Below are 20,461 nucleotides of genomic sequence, written 5' to 3' on the forward strand. Positions count from 1 at the left end.
ATAATTCTAGAAAGCAATATGCATGCTTAGTTCATTCAAAAATAAGACAAATATACTTTAAAGATAATTTTAAAAAGCAATATGCATGTGGTTATTTAGTTTCTTAATATTTTACCCTCTCTTAATGGTATCTTTTATCTTAATATTTTACCCTCTTTTAATGGTAGTGGTAGATAGAGAAACTTTTGAATACATAAAATAAATTAAGGTAGTGTCTTGTTCTTAAAAATATGTTGCATTTTAATAAACTTATGAATAGATTATGGAAATCTTATTTTTATAAATCATAAATCATTTTTTTTCCAAAATCTCTATCAATTTTAATAATTTTTCCATTTTTTTTCTTTATAAATAACTATAAATTAATTAATTAACAAACGGAATATAAAAAAAATATAAATGAACTTTTTGTGTTTTAATCACTACGAATTAATTAACATATGGAATATAAAAAGAAATATAAGCTAACTTTCCACTATGAATTAATTAACTTATGGAATATAAAAAAATTATATAAATGAACTTTCTCTTTTTTTAATTACTATGAATTAATTAACATATGAAATGAAATATAAATAAACTTTCATTTACGTTAATTCAAGATATATAAATGAACTTTCTCTTTTTTTAATCACTATGAATTAATTAACATATAGAATGAAATGTAAATAAACTTTCATTTACATTAATTCATCAGATTTATAATCAATTAGATATTGTTTCAACTATATTTATTGCAAATATCAAGATATTGACCAAAGTATGAACATCTCATTGTGTTACAAGATTTCTCTATTTAATAAGTTAAAAAAATCAATTATATGTATTGCAAAGATCAAAACGTTAGTCAAATACTAAGAGATCATTGTGATTTTGCCTTTTATTAAGTAAAAAAAGAATTAAAAAGGAATTTCACATACTAAGACATCATTGTGATTTTGCTTTTTATTAAGTAAAAAAATAATTTTACATATTAATATTTTTTTTTGAAAGGGAGACGGTAATTGGGTTTAGGTAATAAAGGTGAAGTAAAACATTGATGAGGGATATTTCATTTTTGGCTTTTGCAATGTGACCCTGTAATTTCTAATATGACTTCACAACTTTCATTTTTTTATATAAAAATTCTACAAAATATGACTTTAATAACTTTCATTTTTTTTTAATATAAAAATGAGACAAAGGTAAGATAACATTAAAAATATATTCACTTGGTAGAAGTTGTAGATTAATTTGGGCAATGATTTCTAATGAGTGACATTCCATATAAACTAAATACCTCAACAAGAAGAACTTTATTAAGTTGCATTCACAAATCCTTGAGAGCATAGCTAATTTTCAATGCTACATATTCTTCACTATCTTAATTTATGTTGATAAAAAATTTAAATATTCCATTCAAAAACTCCAAAAAAATTATCAATTTGATCTAGGTGCCTATTTATAAAAAATTATTAGTTATATTCCAAATCACTATAGTCGAATCTTCGCTCTAGTGGTTTGGTGAACTCTCCAAAAACCATTTATGAAATAGTTGTATCTGGGTTATGGATTCACCTGAAATTCTCATTCCAATTAAAAAAATAAATCCAAATCACTATAATAAAATTACATAAATTTAAGATATTTAGAGATGAATTATGTTGGCACTTTAATTTTAATTTAGTTTAATTTAATTTGAACCTTGACTATTTTAACTAGAGAAACTAAATCACCGATAGACCAATCATCTTAAAACATAGGCTACAACAAACAAATCCAACAAATTAAAAAACCCAAGTACTAGGATTGTCGCCATCTACTACTAGTTCCCAAATTGAGGTTTGAAATTGTTTAACAGTGAGTTGGTTGTACTAGGATTGTTGCCATCCACTACTAGTTACCAAATTGAGGTTTGAAATTGATTAATAATGAGTTGAATTGTTCATCCCAAATTGAGGTTTGAAATTGTTTAACAGTGAGTTGGTTGTACTAGGATTGTTGCCATCCATTACTAGTTACCAAATTGAGGTTTGAAATTGATTAATAATGAGTTGAATTGTTCAGCTACTCCACTAGCATAATTTCTTGTGAGCTATTAGTGTTGGTTATAAGTTTGGAAAACTCACTTCTCATCATGATATTCCATCTTAACATCAATGTGACCATCAAAGCAGTGATGGCCTTTCAAGGAACATAAATGAACCATGAAAATACCTTTGCATTCACCTTGCTACCAACACAATCAAAGCTCTCATTACAATGCATGATTACCCATAACATCTTAAAGCCATATGAGAAAAATCTTGATCTGCTTGATAATAAAAATATGAAATTGTAAAAGAATTTTCTATCTATTTTTCTTACCTATATACTTACTTAAACATATACAATAAATATCAAATAATATTTTCACATTGTAAATTTTTTATATTAAATATACTTAATAATTTAAAAAATAATAATATTTTGATGGCACCATTTTCAGCCTGGTATCAATTACGCTTTCCTTGCACAGCGAATCCAGTGCATTCACGTTCCAACTCATGCTTGATTCTTTCCACAATTCATAAACATCAGAATGAATGGCTTTACTCATTTATACAAAGCAAATTTATAATGGTAAATCAAATATATAAAATAGAATAAAATCCACTCAGTATCTCTCCTCTTTTCATGACTCTCCCTACATATGTTTCAACATATCTTTAATGAATTTGAATTTCCATTGACTAAAAAACTGGGCAATTCCTTTTTGAAATCAAACTAATTTAAAAGTTAAGAATATGATTCACATTACAATGACAATTTCATTGGCATGAATCCCAACTGGATTATATGCTACACTTCCGCAATTGTTTTCCATCCATTCCCCAAAAAAGGGGCCCAGATCTTACACAGGACATAGATCCAACTCATGTATTTAGTATATTAAACACATTAAATTGGCTGAAACAAAGATTTTCAATTATATAACTAAACACAGATACCATCACAATTTAACATCTGATATTTACCTCTTCAACGTTGGACCACAATTGCCAGTGTCCCGAAATAAATTGAGTTTACCATTACCTGTAACTAATACTAGATAATTGGCGATTTCACATTCAATGATCCTTTTGAATTCCCAATTATGAAATCACCATCTACTCTACCTCAAACAAAGGGAATCTATCTGTCTTTTTCAACCAATTTCAACAAATACCTCACTGAAAAAGCAATCACCACACAAACAATACAAAGAAGCACTAGTGGTTTACTTATCAATTACTATTGTTTCTTCGATTGGAAAGCCTGTTACAGTCTTGCTGCAGAGAAAGCACTACAAAGGCACAAATAAATCACATAGTGGACCAGACCGTCAAAAGCGTATATAAATCGGCGAGCTAAATAACAGGTAGATGGCAAGAATGTACGATTTGTGGGCACAAGTCGTCCAGAATTTGGTCAACAACATCTTGCGAGAGTGAAAGGTCCCTTCCCATAAAGAACCTGAGACTGTTGAGAGTGATTGAGGTCATTTTTAATCGAAACAAACACTCATCTCATCTACCGACTTCGCGTCCCAACGCACTGGTATCCTTTGCTTGCTCCTTACTTCATTGTTACCTGGTCACCTGCCCATACTCCCTGTAGTTGCTTCGGCAGAATACCTAATAGTCCATAATGCTCCGCTCTTTGTTTGAATGACAGATTACATGGATAACAGGGCCAGATCTTGCCACACCTGGCAGCACCAGAGCCGTAGATCTCAGCTGTGGATCTTGTGACCCCTGGCAGCGCCACAACCATACATCTAGGCCATGGATCTTGTGACACTTGGCAGCAGCACAACCCTACATGTCCGCCATGGATCTAATGACACCTGGCAGCACCACAGCGGCAGATCTCAGCGAAACCTGGCAGCACCACAACCGTAGATCACTTCAACACGTGGCAGCTCCACAGCCCTTGATCTCGGAGGCACTTGACAGCTCCATAGCCACAGATGTCGCCGACACGTGGCATTTCCACAACCCTTGATCTCGATGACATGTGGCAACTCCACAGCGGCAGATCTTGGTGACTACAGTGGGTAGACAAAGGGTGAAATAGTTGGGCTTCGGTTGCTGTCTCCCACCGTAGCGCTTCAGTCAGAGATGCTTTGTGTGCTTAAGCAGATAAGCCGATAACAGGAGGATATTTTCCAATGGATTTATACGCTTATAATTTAATACGCTATAAACTGATAAGTATATCCGATTAAAAATTAATAAGCCTTTGGCCTTATTACCTGATTGCTTATTAACTAATAAGAACAGGGGCTTATAAAATTATAAGTTTATCTACTTATAAACGGATAAGTACGTCGGATTATAAATGGCTAAGTTATCAGGTTATAAACAGATAAATAGATCTGATTATAAACAGATAAGTACATCTTGATTATAAATTGATAACTTATCCTCTTATAAACCGATACGTTACTCTGATTATATATTGATAAGTCAATTTGCGTATAAATGGATAAGTTCGTCTGGTTATAAATTGATAGGCTCTTCTGATTATAAGATGATAAGCTTATAAACTAATAAGGCTTTGGCTTATAATATTATAAGCGTAAGTGCTTATAAATTGATAAGCTCTGTTGTTTATAAATTGATAAGCTCCTGTTCTTATAATTTGATAAGCTTTTCTGCTTATAAACTTTAAGCTTATCGGCTTATAAGACTATAAGGGCATCTGCTTATAAACTCATAAGCCGAAGCGCTTATAAATTAATAAGTCAATGGCTTATAATTTGATAAGCATATCTGATTATAGACTGATAACCTCTTGTACTTATAAGCTGATATGGTCAGGTGCTTATAGAAAGATAACCACCAGTACTTATAATATTATAAGCTTTTATGTTTATAAACCAATGAACTTATCTCGTTATTAGCCGATAACCTATCTGATTATAAACTTATGTGCAGATATGCATATAAACTTATAAGCTTGTGAGCGGATAAGCCAATAGTGTTTTAAGTTTAAATCCCTGTACAATGGTTACAACGGTCGAGGATATGGTGACGCTTGGCAGCGCCACAACGGTAGATCTGTTCCGTGGATCAGGCGACACTTGGCAACACGACAACCACATATATGGGCCATGATCTGGTGACACTTGGCGATGCGAGAGCCCTACATCTCAATCGTGGATCTGTTGACACTTGGCAACACACCCACATCTCATCCGTCAATCTAGTGACACTTGGCAGCACCACAACCACAGATCCTGGCCTAGAATCGCCGACACTTGGCAGCACCACAGCCGCACATCTCGGTCGAGGATCTGCCGACACTTGGCAGCTCCACAGCCGCAGATGACACTTGGCAGCACCACAACCACAGATCCTGGCCTAGAATCGCCGACACTTGGCAGCACCACAGCCGCACATCTCGGTCGAGGATCTGCCGAACACTTGGCAGCTCCACAGCCGCAGATCTTAGCGGTGTATCAGCGAACACTTGGTGTCGACAGCCACAGATCTGGGCCATGGATTTGGCGACACTTGGCGACGTGAGAGCCACAGTTCTTAGCAGTGGATCTGTTGACATTTGGCGACGTGAGCCCCATATCTCGTCCGTGGATCTTGTGACGCGTGTCAAGATCTTAGCCGTGGATCAGTTGACATTTGGCGACACGGATCCGCACATCTCGTCCCTGGATCTTGTGATGCGTGGCAAAAAGAGCTATCAAATGTTCCGTCCGGTTTATAAAATCTCTAAAAATTATGACTGGGATCCATGTGGGACATTTATTTATTTACAATTTCGCCGTTCTGTCAACGGCAAGTCGGACTGGAAGCTGCGCCATAGCTCGATTCGCAATCTTGGTTGCTGGATGGTTGCAGATTTGCCATGGATTTTGGATTTGGTTGCAGAATGTCGAGAGATCGATATAAAATTCCTCCATTTTTCCGATGGCGATAGGGAGGAGTTTGTTGTTGCCAGCGGCTTTACAGAATCATAGAGTTGATAAAACTCTCAACAAATTTATGAAAAATATTGGGTGATTTTACACTAACAAAGATCGGGGAGTTCCTGAGGGGGCCCTTGTTTTGCATCAGTTGGTCGAGTTCACGACTTTCTTTCACTTTGGAATTCGCTCTCTCTATTACGAAGTGAAGCGGCTCTAAAATATCAGTGGCAGAGATACATGTATCTTCAATATTCCGAATTTTATGTTATTACAGAATTATGGGAACTTGGTACCGATTTTAAATTCATAGAATCATGAAAGATGTGTAAATGCTAGCCACTTTTCCATTGTAATTTAGTCGTTAAAAAGAGTAGGTTAACATATAGATATTGTAATTTGATAGTTGAAAATAGTATGTTAAAGGTTTATGCATGTATTGTTATTAAATCGAAGTATTTTTAAGTGATTTGGTATAATTTATTATTTTCAATATACCATAAAGTAATTAATTTAAACATTAATTTGTAAAGGGTAAGAGCACATGTTTTTTTCTAAAAGGTTACAGGTTCAAAACCAAAGAGGTAGAGTATGTATGTGTTTGTTGATTTAGTAGTGAAATCACTTAGCGGAGGTGGGTCCCTTGTCCCACAAACAAGGGGGCTCATACACCAATGTGGTGTTTGGCTTGGCAGTGGCCTTAAAAATAATAATAATAATAATAATTCGCAAAGGGCAACATCTAGTGATCCTTTTTAATTATTTGAAATTAAATAAAAAATTATAAAGTATTACATAAACAACTAATAATATAGTAGAGTTTAGGCTTCTGTGATCCATATCAAGTTTACAAAAGATTTTTCGGCGAAGATCACATGAAACATCATTTGTTGACGCGTTTCGAACCAACCAGTGTGGTTCATCGTCAGGACAAGTTGAAGAAACAGATCCAGCTTAGCAAGTTAAATAGACAGAGCAGAGCCTCCAACGGCTAAAAAGACCAACAACTACTTTTGACTAGGTACTGGGATCAAAACCCTTTTTAATAATTTAAGGGAAAAAGTTACCCAAGGGGACCAATCCCTTAATAATTTACTTACTATTTTTAATTAATTATTTTATTTAACATAAAAATTTTAATTATTTATTAGTAATTTTTAACTAACTATTATCATTAAATTATTTTTATTTATTTTATTTTAAGGGATTGGTCCCCCTAGGATGATTTTTTTTTCCCTTAAATATAATTTTTAATTATTTATTCTTAACTAACTATTATCATGAATTATTTTAACATAACATTTCAATTATTTATTAATATTTTTAACTAACTATTATCATAAAATTATTTATTAATAATTTTTTACTAACTATTATCATAAAATTATTTTTATTTAATTTATTTTAAGGGATTGGTCCCCCTAGGGTAATTTTTTCCCTTAAATATAATTTTTAATTATTTATTTTTAACTAACTATTATCATTTTTTACATTATATTTTAATTATTTATTAATATTTTTAACTAACTATTATCATAATATTATTTTTATTTATTTTATTTTAAGGGATTGGTCCCCTTGGGTAACTTTTTCCCTTAAATTATTAAAAAGGGTTTTGATCCCGGTACCTAGTCAAAAGTAGTTGTTGGTCTTTTTAGCCGTTGGAGGCTCTGCTCTGTCTATTTAACTTGCTAAGCTGGATCTGTTTCTTCAACTTGTCCTGGCGATGAACCACACTGGTTGGTTCGAAATGCGTCGACAAATGATGTTTCATGTGATCTTCGCCGAAAAATCTTTTGTAAACTAATAATATAATATTTGCAAAGAATAATATATAGTTTATTATGGATGTATATGTAAACGACAATCTTAATTTAACAAATGAATGTTTTAGGCTAATTAAGATTTTAATGAATAAATATTAGGCTTTAAAGATTTAAATATTTTGTTAAAATTGAGTATTAACTCAATATACTACAAACAAGTAGCATTTTAATCTGCAAAATAAATGTATTAGGTTAATTGGGTTCTTAATGATTGAATGAAGTTAGATTAATTGGGATTTTAAGATTTTGTTAATAATAAGCGCTTTAACTTAGTATAAATTGAGTTTTACAAGTAGATTATGAAAGGAGATTCAATCAATTAAAATTTACTAGTAGACATATCTTTTGGTACACTATAAACCTCAATGACCAAAAAAAATGGAGAGAATGCATGTTTTACTAGTAGATTAGGAAAATAAATTCAACCAATTAAGAATTATTACTCGACAAATCTCTTACTACACTATAAATCTCAATGCAAGTAACACAAAAAGAAGAATCGAAAGAATTCACTTGAATTTGTCACTTTAAACAATGAAATTCAAACTAAAGTGAAGAATTGCAATAATGCTTCAAAAGCAATGAACATTTTGAGATTAGGGTTAGGGGTTTAACAATAGTCTCAAGAGGTGGAGTGTGATACTCTAATGTGTCAAGCCCAAGGAAGGTGCAAGGAGTGACGAGACAAATCCAGATTAGTCGAGAAAGATCTCTCAAGAGGTTGTCTTCTCACAACACCAGCTAGAAGTGGTTCTACCTTCGAACTTAGAATACATTTCCACCTTTGATCCACCAACACAACTAGGGTTTCGGGGGAGTGCACCCCCTCGCTCGAATCTGCTCCTGAAGTGCGGTGGGAGCATGCTCCCTAAAAAAAATTTGCTCCCTAGCTAGCTTTTTTTCACAAATTTTTTTCAAAGAAACAAGAATTTTTGAGTGAGGAAACCTAATGATCAAGCCTATGGCCCTAGTATTGATTTGCAATTCATGGTAATATTAAATTCTTAAAGTAAAAGTGACATTCTCCTTTATCTTTAATTTACATCCTTTTACTTAATTTTTTAACATTACCATGAAATGACTCAGGATGTTTGAGAGTAGTTCCCACCTCATTGGATTTGATATGAAGAAAGTACATTTTAGATCACACTCAAAATCCAACATACTTATTAGTTTTTCAGGATTGGGGGGATTGCAATGTTTCCATTGCATTTTGTCATGTACTAGGGTATGGAAGTCGTATTTAATCAAGAGCACCAATCCCTCTATGTACCTTAATGTTAGTGACATTGGACTCCTCTATCATGACCCTACTAAAAATGTACCCATCACTCAAACAAAATATTGACTTGACATGCTATGTTTTTTCTATCTTATGTTAATGCTTAGGGGGTGATATTAATAACAACGATCCCAAGATAGGCAATGATTTTTATGATATGTAGGTATTTGTTGTAGCATGATTTTTTTGGATGCTAGAGACCATCTACACTCTGTTTGTTGATGTATTTTCGGTTTAGAGATGGATTTCACTCAATGCTATTTTGGTTATGTGCACCCTTACATGCTATATAAATGAAAACTTATAAATTTTGTACTTGTGGTTGATGAAGATTGTAACTACTAGATGATTGATGTTATATGGTTTAATCCATGTTTTTTTATAACTAATTCATCATTCTACATGCTTTTGTTGACACATATGCATCAAAAATATATAAAAATATATAATATATAAAATTTTCTCCTGATTCTCTCCTGACCCAGGAGCTTTTGAGAATATTACTCCCCACTCTCGCTTCCTGCTTCTGCTCCCAAGCAACCTTGACCACAACTGCTCCATATGGCACATAAGCAATTCCTATTATATGATAATGATCCTTATTCAAGACACCTTACTCCTAAATCCCTCCTGATATTGAGCGTTGTGCATGAACATCTTGTACCATGACTTCCTAAACCTGAAGGTTGTCTTCCTCTAAATTGTTGACTCCCTCTAAGTCTGCTAACTCCCTATGAAGACTAAGTCCCTCCTGAGCCTGCTCACTGTTAACACCCAGGTTGTTCCCTATGACTCCCAAGGGAATACGGCCGGGGTAACCACTAACCAATCTTTGGATCACTGTTTCTAGCCAAACTGTGATCAGAGAGGGCTCTCTCTTTATGATTTGTAACTGTTTATGATAGGGTTTTAGGCTAGCTATTATGCACAGGTTTTGTTTATGTTTTGGTTGAAGAATTTCCTTCAGATCTCTTGTGATGTGATATTCAGAGAGTCAAGTATCATTGGGCAATGGAGTCTGTGGCTGTAGGTGTCTAGAAACTTTGAGATGAACCGGTGAAACTTACAGGGCCATTTGGATGTTTCATAGAACAAATTTTGATTAATAACAGGAAACAGGTAAGACAAACAATGAAAGCATTCAAGAATTTTCACTCGTTGTTGACTGTTTCCACCAAACTGGTTATGAGAAAAGACAGATGTCACAGGGGCAAACTTGAATCCCTGGGAATGTCTATCACAGCGAAAGATATAGTTTCAAAGTGCAGCAACTAAGAATTACACTTCTGTTACTGTATCTGAGGAAAACATGGATAATAGCTCAGTTTGAGTTCAGGGTAATCATGGATTAAGTCTTGGAACTATTCTTCTACTTTGCTATTAAGTGTAAAATATCTGGACAATGAAAGAGAACAAAAGACTCGAAAACATGTAATACAGAGATTTGAGAAAACTTATTGTTTTATGAAACACTCTGGAATCCTGCAACATTCACCATTCATCACAACGCATCAAAGTACACCAAGCTTTGGAAATTCCATTCTCCTTTTGTATTATTTCTCTGGGAATTTTTTACAGCAAGTGAGAGCTCTTCAAAGGAAAATTACAACAACCCCTTAAACTTCTATGAGGGGCGAATATATACTTACGATTCTTTACAAAAATATCTGAGTCCTGAGTTATCTCAGATTTAATGCTCGTACCAACTTTGAGATATTATTATCAGAAATTTATTACAGCATTGAATACAAAATAAAGGCGCTTTAATGTTCTGTCAGAAGATATTTTGGCCTTTGGGATCTGCTGAGTCGGTTGAGATATTTTGATTGAATGCTGGAGAACCCGACTTTATGGCTTGTGCGCTGTATGTTGTGTTTGTCACCTGTGATTGTGACTGCTGCAGTGGTGAGAGAATAGCTCTGCTGAGTTGGCTCAGCTTCTGCCTCTTCCTTGTAGATTTTATTCATCAAAATTGTGCCTGCGTATGACTGATCATGTGCTGGAGAAAAACCAACCTCACGGGTTCGGACCTGATAAGATTACCTGTGTCAGATTCCTCCACTCTTCCTGTGTGGGCAATTGGTGTCTCATGATTGCCCCCATAGTCTCATCTGCCTCAGTATACTTGAAGAAATTCGGTGGTGTATCAAACAGATGATCAATTTCATTCATAATAAAAAACAGACTATCCACCCTATCATACAGATTCTGCCCCGATGCTGGCCCTGTGTCTGCTGAAGTACTGGGCTGTTTTGCAATTTGTGCTACCGCACAGGCATCAATCCTCTTGTTGTAATTTTCTAGGGTGAGCAGTCTTCCTACACTGCTTAAAATGCTGGGGAGGCCTCTGTTCTGTAATGCCAGGAATCTGTCCAGGAATTTGTTGATTTCAGTCTGCATGTCCTGTGTTCTCCTCTCCAGTGTTCCAACTAGGTTTCTTAGTGTCAGGACTCGTTTAACTACTGAGATTGTTTCAGTCCTGTTAGTAATTCCCATGGCAGCTAGTTGAGAGCTAGTTTTGTTATTTAAAACATTGACCATTCTGTTGGCAGCATCTGGCATGTGGCCAAGGCTTGCTCTTGCTCTGTGTATTTCCTTGTTTGCCTTGGTGATGAGTGCTATTTGCTCATCCATAGTCTCAATGTACTGCCACTGATTGGTGATGGATCGACCGATGTTACTCCAGAGGACTGCCTTTAGTTCTGCTGTTACCTTCTCTAGTGCAAGCTCTTTTTCTAGTTCAGCTATTCTCTTTTTTAGAGCTTTTATCTCTCTCTCCTTTGTTGCTTCATTCTGCTTGCTTTTGTCAAATTTATCATTTACCTTGGCCAAAGTCTTCTTGACTTCATCAAGCTCTTTCATTTGGGATTCAAGAATTTGGATCTCAGCTTGTAGCTTCTGCATATCCAGACTGGGAGTCTGTCCTGGTGTTGGTGTAGTTGTTGATGTAGATGGTGCTGTAGTTCCTGTTTGCTGAGGAGGAGGAGTAGTTGTTGGAGGGACTTCCTCAAGATTAATTATCACAGGAGGAGGCTGGGAGGGTTGGCCCTCTTCTCTTTGTTTCATTGCTGTTTGTAGTGCTGCCTTTGCAGCTTCTGATTGTCCTAGCTGGTCTTGAGTTCGAACCAGCTCCTTGTACAGGGATACCAGCAGGTCTGTAGCATCCTTTTCCTGCCTTTGCTGGGCAACCTCATCTGTTTGTGGATGGATGGTAGCTGGGAGCTTGATTTTCTTTCTTAAAGCTGCCATGTCTGCATCCCTTATCTTCAGGAGTTCTTGGATACCCTTAACATCTTTAGGATCATGTCCTATTTCGATAATTACCTCTTCCAAGGACTTGATCCGGTTGTCCTTGGCTTGTGATGATGCTCTCTCCAATTCCAGCTGAGAGGCTGTATTATCAAGGCTGCTCTTCAATTTGTAGTTCTCCAATGTCTCACCTGCCAAGGAGGCATACACCATTTCACCAGTTTGTTTATGTAATTCAATCTTATCCATAGGGTGTATGTCTTTGGCCAGCACCTCCATGTTGGTTCTTAGGTAATCCGAGGTGGATTGAGGATGCAGTGTTGTGGGCATGAAGTGACTCATGATCATCTTGCCCTCACTTACATCAAAGGCAGACATGAGTCTTTGCTGATTTGTAGGAGCCAGGTTCAGCAAATGATCGTACAGCCGAATTTTAATAGGATCACTCCTCCTCTTGATGTCAATAAATTGCTGCTTGATGCTTGACTGTCCCTCTCTGTGCTGGCTGGAGGAGCTGACCTCTCCTCTTATAGTTCTATCATGTTCATGCTGAGATGAACTGGCTGAAACTTCTCCACTGGGTGGGCCCATGCCCATTGCTTGCCTCACTGCTATGTCATCCTCTTGGGAGTCATTTAGTCTTTGTCTTTTCTCTCCCCGATTAATGGATGAAGTCAGGGGAGTCTCTCTATCCCTTTTCCTGGTGAAGTCCTCCTTTTGTGGGGTTTGGAGGACCGAGGTATCAACAGTGGTTTCTGCTCTAGGAGGCACCACTGTCTGAGCCTGTTGCTCAGTGGAGCTTGGAGGATTAGTCACTTTTTCTTGCTGCAAGGGCTGCTGTTCACTAGACTGTTCCTCTTCCTGTTGCTGCCCGAATTCCTGCTGCTCCATCTCTTCTTGCTGCTGTACCAATGTGTCCACTTGTTCTTCTGTCAATGGAGGTGGCTGGCTGATAGAACAAGAATAGATGGTATATATATGAAGTATACCTGAATAGTCTTTCCCTCTTCAAGTTCATAAACTGCTCATGGATTTTATCTGCAATGTAGGTTGCATAGTCATAATGTACAGCTGGGGGTTTACCAGGAGAGAATATAGACAGCATTGCCATTAGGCTATCATCCACATCCTCTATCCCCCTGAATCCTAGGACATAACTGATTAAATCCACTAACATCCTGCCCAAATCATTCAAGTAGTGATACCCAATAGGAGGGGTTCTGACTGATTCAGAGCCTGGTCTTACAAACAACTGATTGATTTTAATGATTTGGTCATTTGACAGCTTGGTCCCTTTGTTTATCAAATTCTGCATAAGGAGGGGAGTCAATTGCTTGGCAGTTTGGAAGTGCAGCATTCCATTTATACTTTCTGGGGTAATCTGGAACAAGATTGAGCCTGTGGGGCTGATGACAGCTCTTTGGGTTGGGTCATAACATTCCTGGCAGCTGTAGATGAGTTCTGGCATAGGATTTACTTGGGGAAGGTTGAAGATGGGTAAATTTGAGTCCCAAATTCCCAAGATGTCTGCCCCACTCAGGTGCTGGGCTTTTAACTCATTCATCATCTGGATATTGTATTTGGTTCCCATAGGGAACCAGTCCAGCATTTGGTAATCCATGTCTCCCAGGGGTTTCCATGCTAATTCCTGGTGAGGAGCATTGAGGGGCTTGATATTTAGAGCAATAGGAGTCTCCATAGTTCTTCAAAGTGCAACAATTGTAGGTAAATAGTCAAAGTGGAAGCAACACAGAATAGAGGTGATTCTCTGTAAAGACAGTTTGTATTTTGGACACCACAGGGGAAATTACTCAACAGCAATTGAAATACTGTTTGTTTTTTAGGAGCAGAGCTTCTCTTAAGGTCTGACTATGTCCTCTTTTTGCGGGTAAATTGAGACCAACAAGGAATTTTCTGAGAATACACAGTGAGTATTGTTTTTGGGTAAATTTACCGGAATTATGGCTCGGCTGGTGTTTTTCGACTTCACAGTGGCAAATGTGGACTTGCAGAAGGAAATGGGCGGTGTAAATATAGTTTTTGAGGTGTCTTTATCCTTCTGAACAAATTAAAGTTCGATAACAGTGGTATGGAGGGCAAGACAACTGTAAATACCTGTAAATTGGCGAGCAGAGGTCGAGCAGGTGTGCACGTTTGCTGCTGAGGAGGTCGCCCGGGTTAAATCAACAGGTTGGCGGAAATTCGGACGTAAACAGCCATGCAGGGAGAACAATAGCGACAGGAGCGAAAGTGAGAAAAACACGGCTTTTTTGGGTAAATATGGGTTTTTTACCATTTTGGCGCTTTTTCATGATGACGTCAGCATGACGTCATTGGTGGGTCACGGTGAGGTGACGTCAGCTGACGTCGTCGGGTGACGTGGCAGTAGATTATTGGTCCAAGGGGCGATGAGGTGGCAACCACGTCAGCGGATAGGTGGACGAATGGCAGAGGTGAGTACGAGCGGACGCGACGTGGCGATGGATTAGCGGAAAATAGGTGGCAGTTAGGACCGTAGCGGTTACGGTTAAAGCTAACCGCTACGGTTTCTCGGGGCGGTTTGGGTACGGCGCGGAAGTTGTCAGGCCCGGCTCCGAGATACCTCAGTGTTTGACGCGTGGAGAGGCCCTGACGTGACGCAACGTCAGCATCTCGGGCGGTAAAGTACAGCAGTGGGAGCCGCTCCGATATTGACGTGGATCGTCAGATCTTCAGGCCTTGATCCGACGGTGGGCGGAGTATGGAGGTGCGCGGGTTATATGCGGGCGGGGAACTTTAGGTTTTATGGGTTTTTTGTTGGTTTTCGAATGTTTTTCATTAAACCCATAATGCGCTAACCCTTTGGAAATGCGCCAGAGGCGGGTTTTTTAACTTTGGTAACTTTTGCAAAGGATTTGAAGGCGGAATAGGGTTTTGTAAGGGTTTTTCAATGCAAATGGTGGTTTTAGGAGCTGTTTGACTTGCAGCAAGGGGGAATGGGATGGGACAGGTTCACCAAAGTGACCAGATGTCACTTTGGTCCCTTTTGAAGACCATATGGCTATAATGCCAAGGGGAGGGAGTATATATAAGATTTGGGGCTTTATACACCTTAGTGTTAGTATTATTGGGGAAGGGGTAAAATAGGGGAGCTATATAGTAAAATTAGAGGTTAATATGAATGAAGGGGGCAAATGAAAGGGATTTTACTGAGTTTATCTGAAATTGACTTGGTTTTGAGAGTAGATCAAAATGAAAAGATCTTAGACAAGAAATGTGGATTCTGAATGAACTAGAACCACCATAAAACCATGATGCTTTCTTCATAAATCTCAGCTGAAAGAAAGGGAGTGTTAGTAATGGAATAAAGGGGAAGAGGGAAGTTAGTCATGCTCCTTGCTGTAATATGATGGAATTAACCACTTTTTGTATTGATAGATTTTGCCTTGGCAAAACACCTGTTGACATATGTGTAATGGTGAAAACACCCTTTCTGCAACCACAACTGCCTACCCAGCTATTTCCCTAGCATTTTTTGTTTCTCCATAGAGGGTGCATTTGGACTTGCAAACCCTTACTTGCCTTTTCTTTTCTTTGGCTTTTTCTTTTTTCTTTTCTATCTACTTCTACCCTTATCTCTTCCAAGGTCCCAGATTAAGCTGTTGGGAACCTTTGCTTCTCTACCTAAACTACTTGTCTGCCAAGATTAAACAGTTTGGACAGACTTCTTTCTCTATTCTATAACTCAAAATTGAACACATGGCATGATCCAGATTAGACTGTTGAATCATCCACAAAATTTGAAATAAGGTCCTCAATACTTGAAACACTTTACCCAGCTCTTGCTTTCTAGGAAATATGGGATCTTTGGGATACCAGAGCAGAGCATATTTGGCTTTTCTCTTGCCAATCATGAAATATGAAACCTATTGGTATAGGTATCCAACACTCACTTCCTCTGAATCTGAACTCCCTCCAACTCCAGATTGAAAGCCTTCTCGACTCTCAAGGTCTCTACTTGACCTTCACTCCAAGTTTCTCACTTGGATCTCCAATGGCTATCTAAGCCTTCTAACCATATTGGTTTTTCCTTCTCGACCCTTCTCCTATTGAAAAAGTATACATAGAAGTATCTACCCAAGCTATAAACTCTAACACTCCCTCTTAGTGAGGAAGGTACTTCTGGAAGAACTACCTGGAACATGCTTACCCTCTGGTTCATTCGCAACATCCCAAGCCTCATTCTCCATCTTGTAGCTCCTAGTGCCAAGTCTCTCTAACATTGCTTCCAAACCCATGATTGATATGGTCTTTATCTCTCCTTTTGAGGGCTAGATTCCATTAACCCTACTGGAAAACCTTCGTACATTTTGTACGGTCTCTACTAGTGGCTCTCCCAGTTGCTATGAACTATGTTGGCTTATGCTTGTCGCAAAAATTCCTCTGCCCAACAACTCCTGCTGGAGACTACATCAGATAACTACTCGATCATGCCCAACATGGCATCGTTCACACTACTCTATGGAACTAGGCTTGTTGATCCCAGCCTTTATGTCTCATACAAGAAGTTTTCCATACTTAGCCAACTCTCTTGGCATGGGTATTAAAAACATTGTTTCTACTTGCAATAATTTGTATGGATCCCTCTCATAGTTGTCCCCTGTGAAAATCTCAAATATTCTCATAACACTGCTCTAATACTATAGATTTTTGGGCGCTAGACGCAGTGTGCACACACAGACACCTCATATCTGGTAACAATCTCAAGTTTATCCCAAATAATTAACTGAAACACACTAATGTGCCTAACCAAAAACAAATTATACATACACGATAAACGTATTTAGGGAAAATTTTAGGGGCTAATATTCATTGTGGGCTAATTTTCCATGTTTTTTCCAAAAAATTGGTTCTCCAATCTCCATTTGTACTAACTATGATTTGTCCAAATTTTATGTTATAAAATTACTTGACCTTAGCTATCGCCCAAATTCTATAGATGTTATATAAAATCATTAGAACTTTGAATAAATTTACAGAAATTTTGTCAAGTATTTTGCAATTTGCATAGTAAGGACTAGTAAGATTTGCCAAGGTTTATAAACTTTATCATAAATTTTCATCCTTAAAATTTTCCCTGAACGTATTGCACAAACATTTTTCCCAATCGACAATTCTTTATTAAATTCTTCTCATAAACTATTGGGGATCTCTTACTACGATAATGGTCCAAATGAGGAATTACATATACTAATTAGCCTAGACTTATCTACCTAATCAAGCCTTATAGTTGTCCTTTGATCTTCCTCAATTACTCCTTGCACCTTCCCCAGACCCGACACATTGGAGTATCATACTCCTACTCCTAAGGCTAGTGTTGTTGTATGGTGTGTCTTCTTCTCAGACCTATCTCAACCTCCTCTTGGTAAAGATCAAAAGAACATCTCGCTCCTCCTCAGATTTATAGGTTATGTCCTTGTTGCTATTGTTGCTAATCCATACTCAACCTTGGGAGCCTATTTTTCCTCATTATCTACCTCTACTGGCTCACTCAACCCTCTCAGTGCTGCATGGCTCACTCAAAACTCTTGTCCCTTCTTGGCCCTCTAGACCCTCCTAGACAAACCACTAATATGAGGCCTACTCAACCCTTCCATATATTTCAGGCCTACTTGAACCTTCCACAAATCTAAGGCCTACCATATGCCCTCTCATCCCTCTCAGCTCTCCATAGATCTAAGGCCAACCACAAGACCTCTAGGCTATCCACATATTTGATTCCCTACCACAAGCCCACTTTATCTTGCTTGGTTATCTCGACCCTGCTCAATCCTCCAGGCCAAGCCACTGATCTAAGGCCTACTCAACCTTTTCACAAATTTGAGGCTTACTTGATCGTTCCACAAATCTGAGGCCTACCATAAGCCCTCTCAACCCTCCATGGATCTTAGGCCTACCACAAGCTCTTTTGGCCCTGCACGAATGTCTCAACCCTCTCAACCTTGCTCAGCCTTCTTGGCCTGCTCAGTCCTTCCAACCCTCTTAGCCCTACTTGGCCTTGTCGTTCCTCTTGATCCTCTCAGCTCTCTCGTTGAGCCACAACACAATAAGAATTCATCACTCACCCTTTTACTTATACTACTCCTAGGGTGTAATACCATGGTTTTATAGGTGAAAATCCCCATCTCTTAACCCACTTTCCCCACACATTAGAATAGTCCTAATGTTACCCAAAACATCACCACTCCCTCTTAGCGAGGGATGTATTCCCACAACACCACCTGAAAGTGGCTCTACCTTCAAACTTGGAACACATTTCCACCCTTATCTACGACTACAACTGCTCCATATGACACAAAAGAAATTTCCCCTATATGAAAAATACCCTTCTTCAAAGACACCTTGCTCCTAGAAGCCTCCTGCTCATAACCATCATGCATGCTCATCATGTACCATGACTTCTTGAACCTAAAGGATGTCTTCCTTTGAGATGTTGAATGCCTTTGATCCTACTAACTCCATTTGAAGAATGACTCCCTTCTAATCCTGCTCACTCCCTCTAAAGCCCGACTCCCTCTGACTCCAGGTTGCTAGTCTTCTTAGCACTCAAGGTCTCTCCTTAACCTTCACTCCAACTTTATCACTTGGATCTCCAATGGTTATCTCAACCCTTTGAACATCTCGGTCATGCCTTATTGACCCTTTTTTGCACTTCTCCTATAACAGGAACACATAGAAGTATCTACCTGAGCTACAAACTCTAACAAATGCCTTATGGACTACACTTTGCTAGAAGATGGATGCAAAATTGGAAATATTATCAACTTCTCATCTACAAATATATGCGTAGACAAAAGTAGTGAATAGGACATTGGTTCCACATTTGAAGGGTTAAAATTAAAAGCTCTCAAGGACACGGAACAAAAATTTGGTTTATATTCAATACTCATATAACATATCAAATCCATAATTCTATCAGTAAATCCCTTTTAGAAAATTGTTTTGGATATTTTCCACCTTTTCCTTAAATGGCATATTTGGACAACAATAAGTAGTGAGGGGAATGCACTGCAATAGAAGCAATTGAATGTTGAAGATTTCATTGATAAGATCAAGCAAACCCATTTTCAAGTACAAGAGACATTGAAGAGGTAACAAGAATATTATAAGGCCCAACATGACCATCACATGATTGAGAAAACATTCAAGGTGGAAGACCAGATTTTGTTGTACTTGATCAAAGAGAGTCTACATGTTCTTAGTAAGAAAATCAAGGATTTGCAGTATGGTACCTTTGAAGTGTTGGAGAAGGTGGGTGATAATGCATATAGACTTCGTCTAACCCGACATATCTATACATTTACCTAGTAGTGAATGTGGATAATATAAAACTCTATAAACCTTCCACTTTGGACAAAGAAACTGATGAGAATGTCTTACTTGTCATAGATGACTCAGAAATAGAAGCCCAAGCAAAGTAGGTATAAAAGATATAACATTATAGACCAAGCCTAGGATAAAAATATGGGGTTAATATGAACTCTGCTAGGTTGGGCTAAAAGGAAAACATGCAAGGCCAAATGGTACTCTAGAAAGAAGGTCGAGGAAAAAATTCATCACTTCCTTCATTAACAAATTTTAGAGACCAAATGCCTCCATAAATGGGGAGGTATATTAGGGAGGTATGATTTGAAATGGACCATTATATGACGTTATCTATTTTGGTGCTTTATGAGTAGAAACATTGGAATTGTTAGCACGTAGGTCCCATTTATGGCGAAAGTACCACTTTGGAGAATTGGGGTTCATGAGCTTTCAAATACCATTTGATGTATCAATGATTGCTTTTGTTATAAAAAATTTGCAAGAATAGATTGAGATGTCTTAATGCTTTTCTATAGTTCAATAACCTTTAATGACATGAACATCATCTCAATTTGAGTTCTTATGTGAATGTTGCCTCACACAACTTGACCTATCTTGTTGACCACCATGGTATTGAGTGGATGCCACATAAACTTCCATTTTTCACACATGTGGATCTATTCATGTGAAATTTTAAGACTATTCTATAGGGTACGAAACCCTATAGAATGCATTTGCTTTTCTATCTCGATAATGGAATGTGGATTTTACATACTTCTCCAAGAATTCATTTGCTTTTTTGTCTCGATAATGGAATGTGGATTATACATACTT

Source organism: Pinus tabuliformis, chromosome 1_2, assembly GCF_031772625.1.
Source record: "Pinus tabuliformis cultivar Carrire ecotype Pingquan chromosome 1_2, CPIR1, whole genome shotgun sequence".
Lineage (NCBI taxonomy): Eukaryota > Viridiplantae > Streptophyta > Pinopsida > Pinales > Pinaceae > Pinus > Pinus tabuliformis.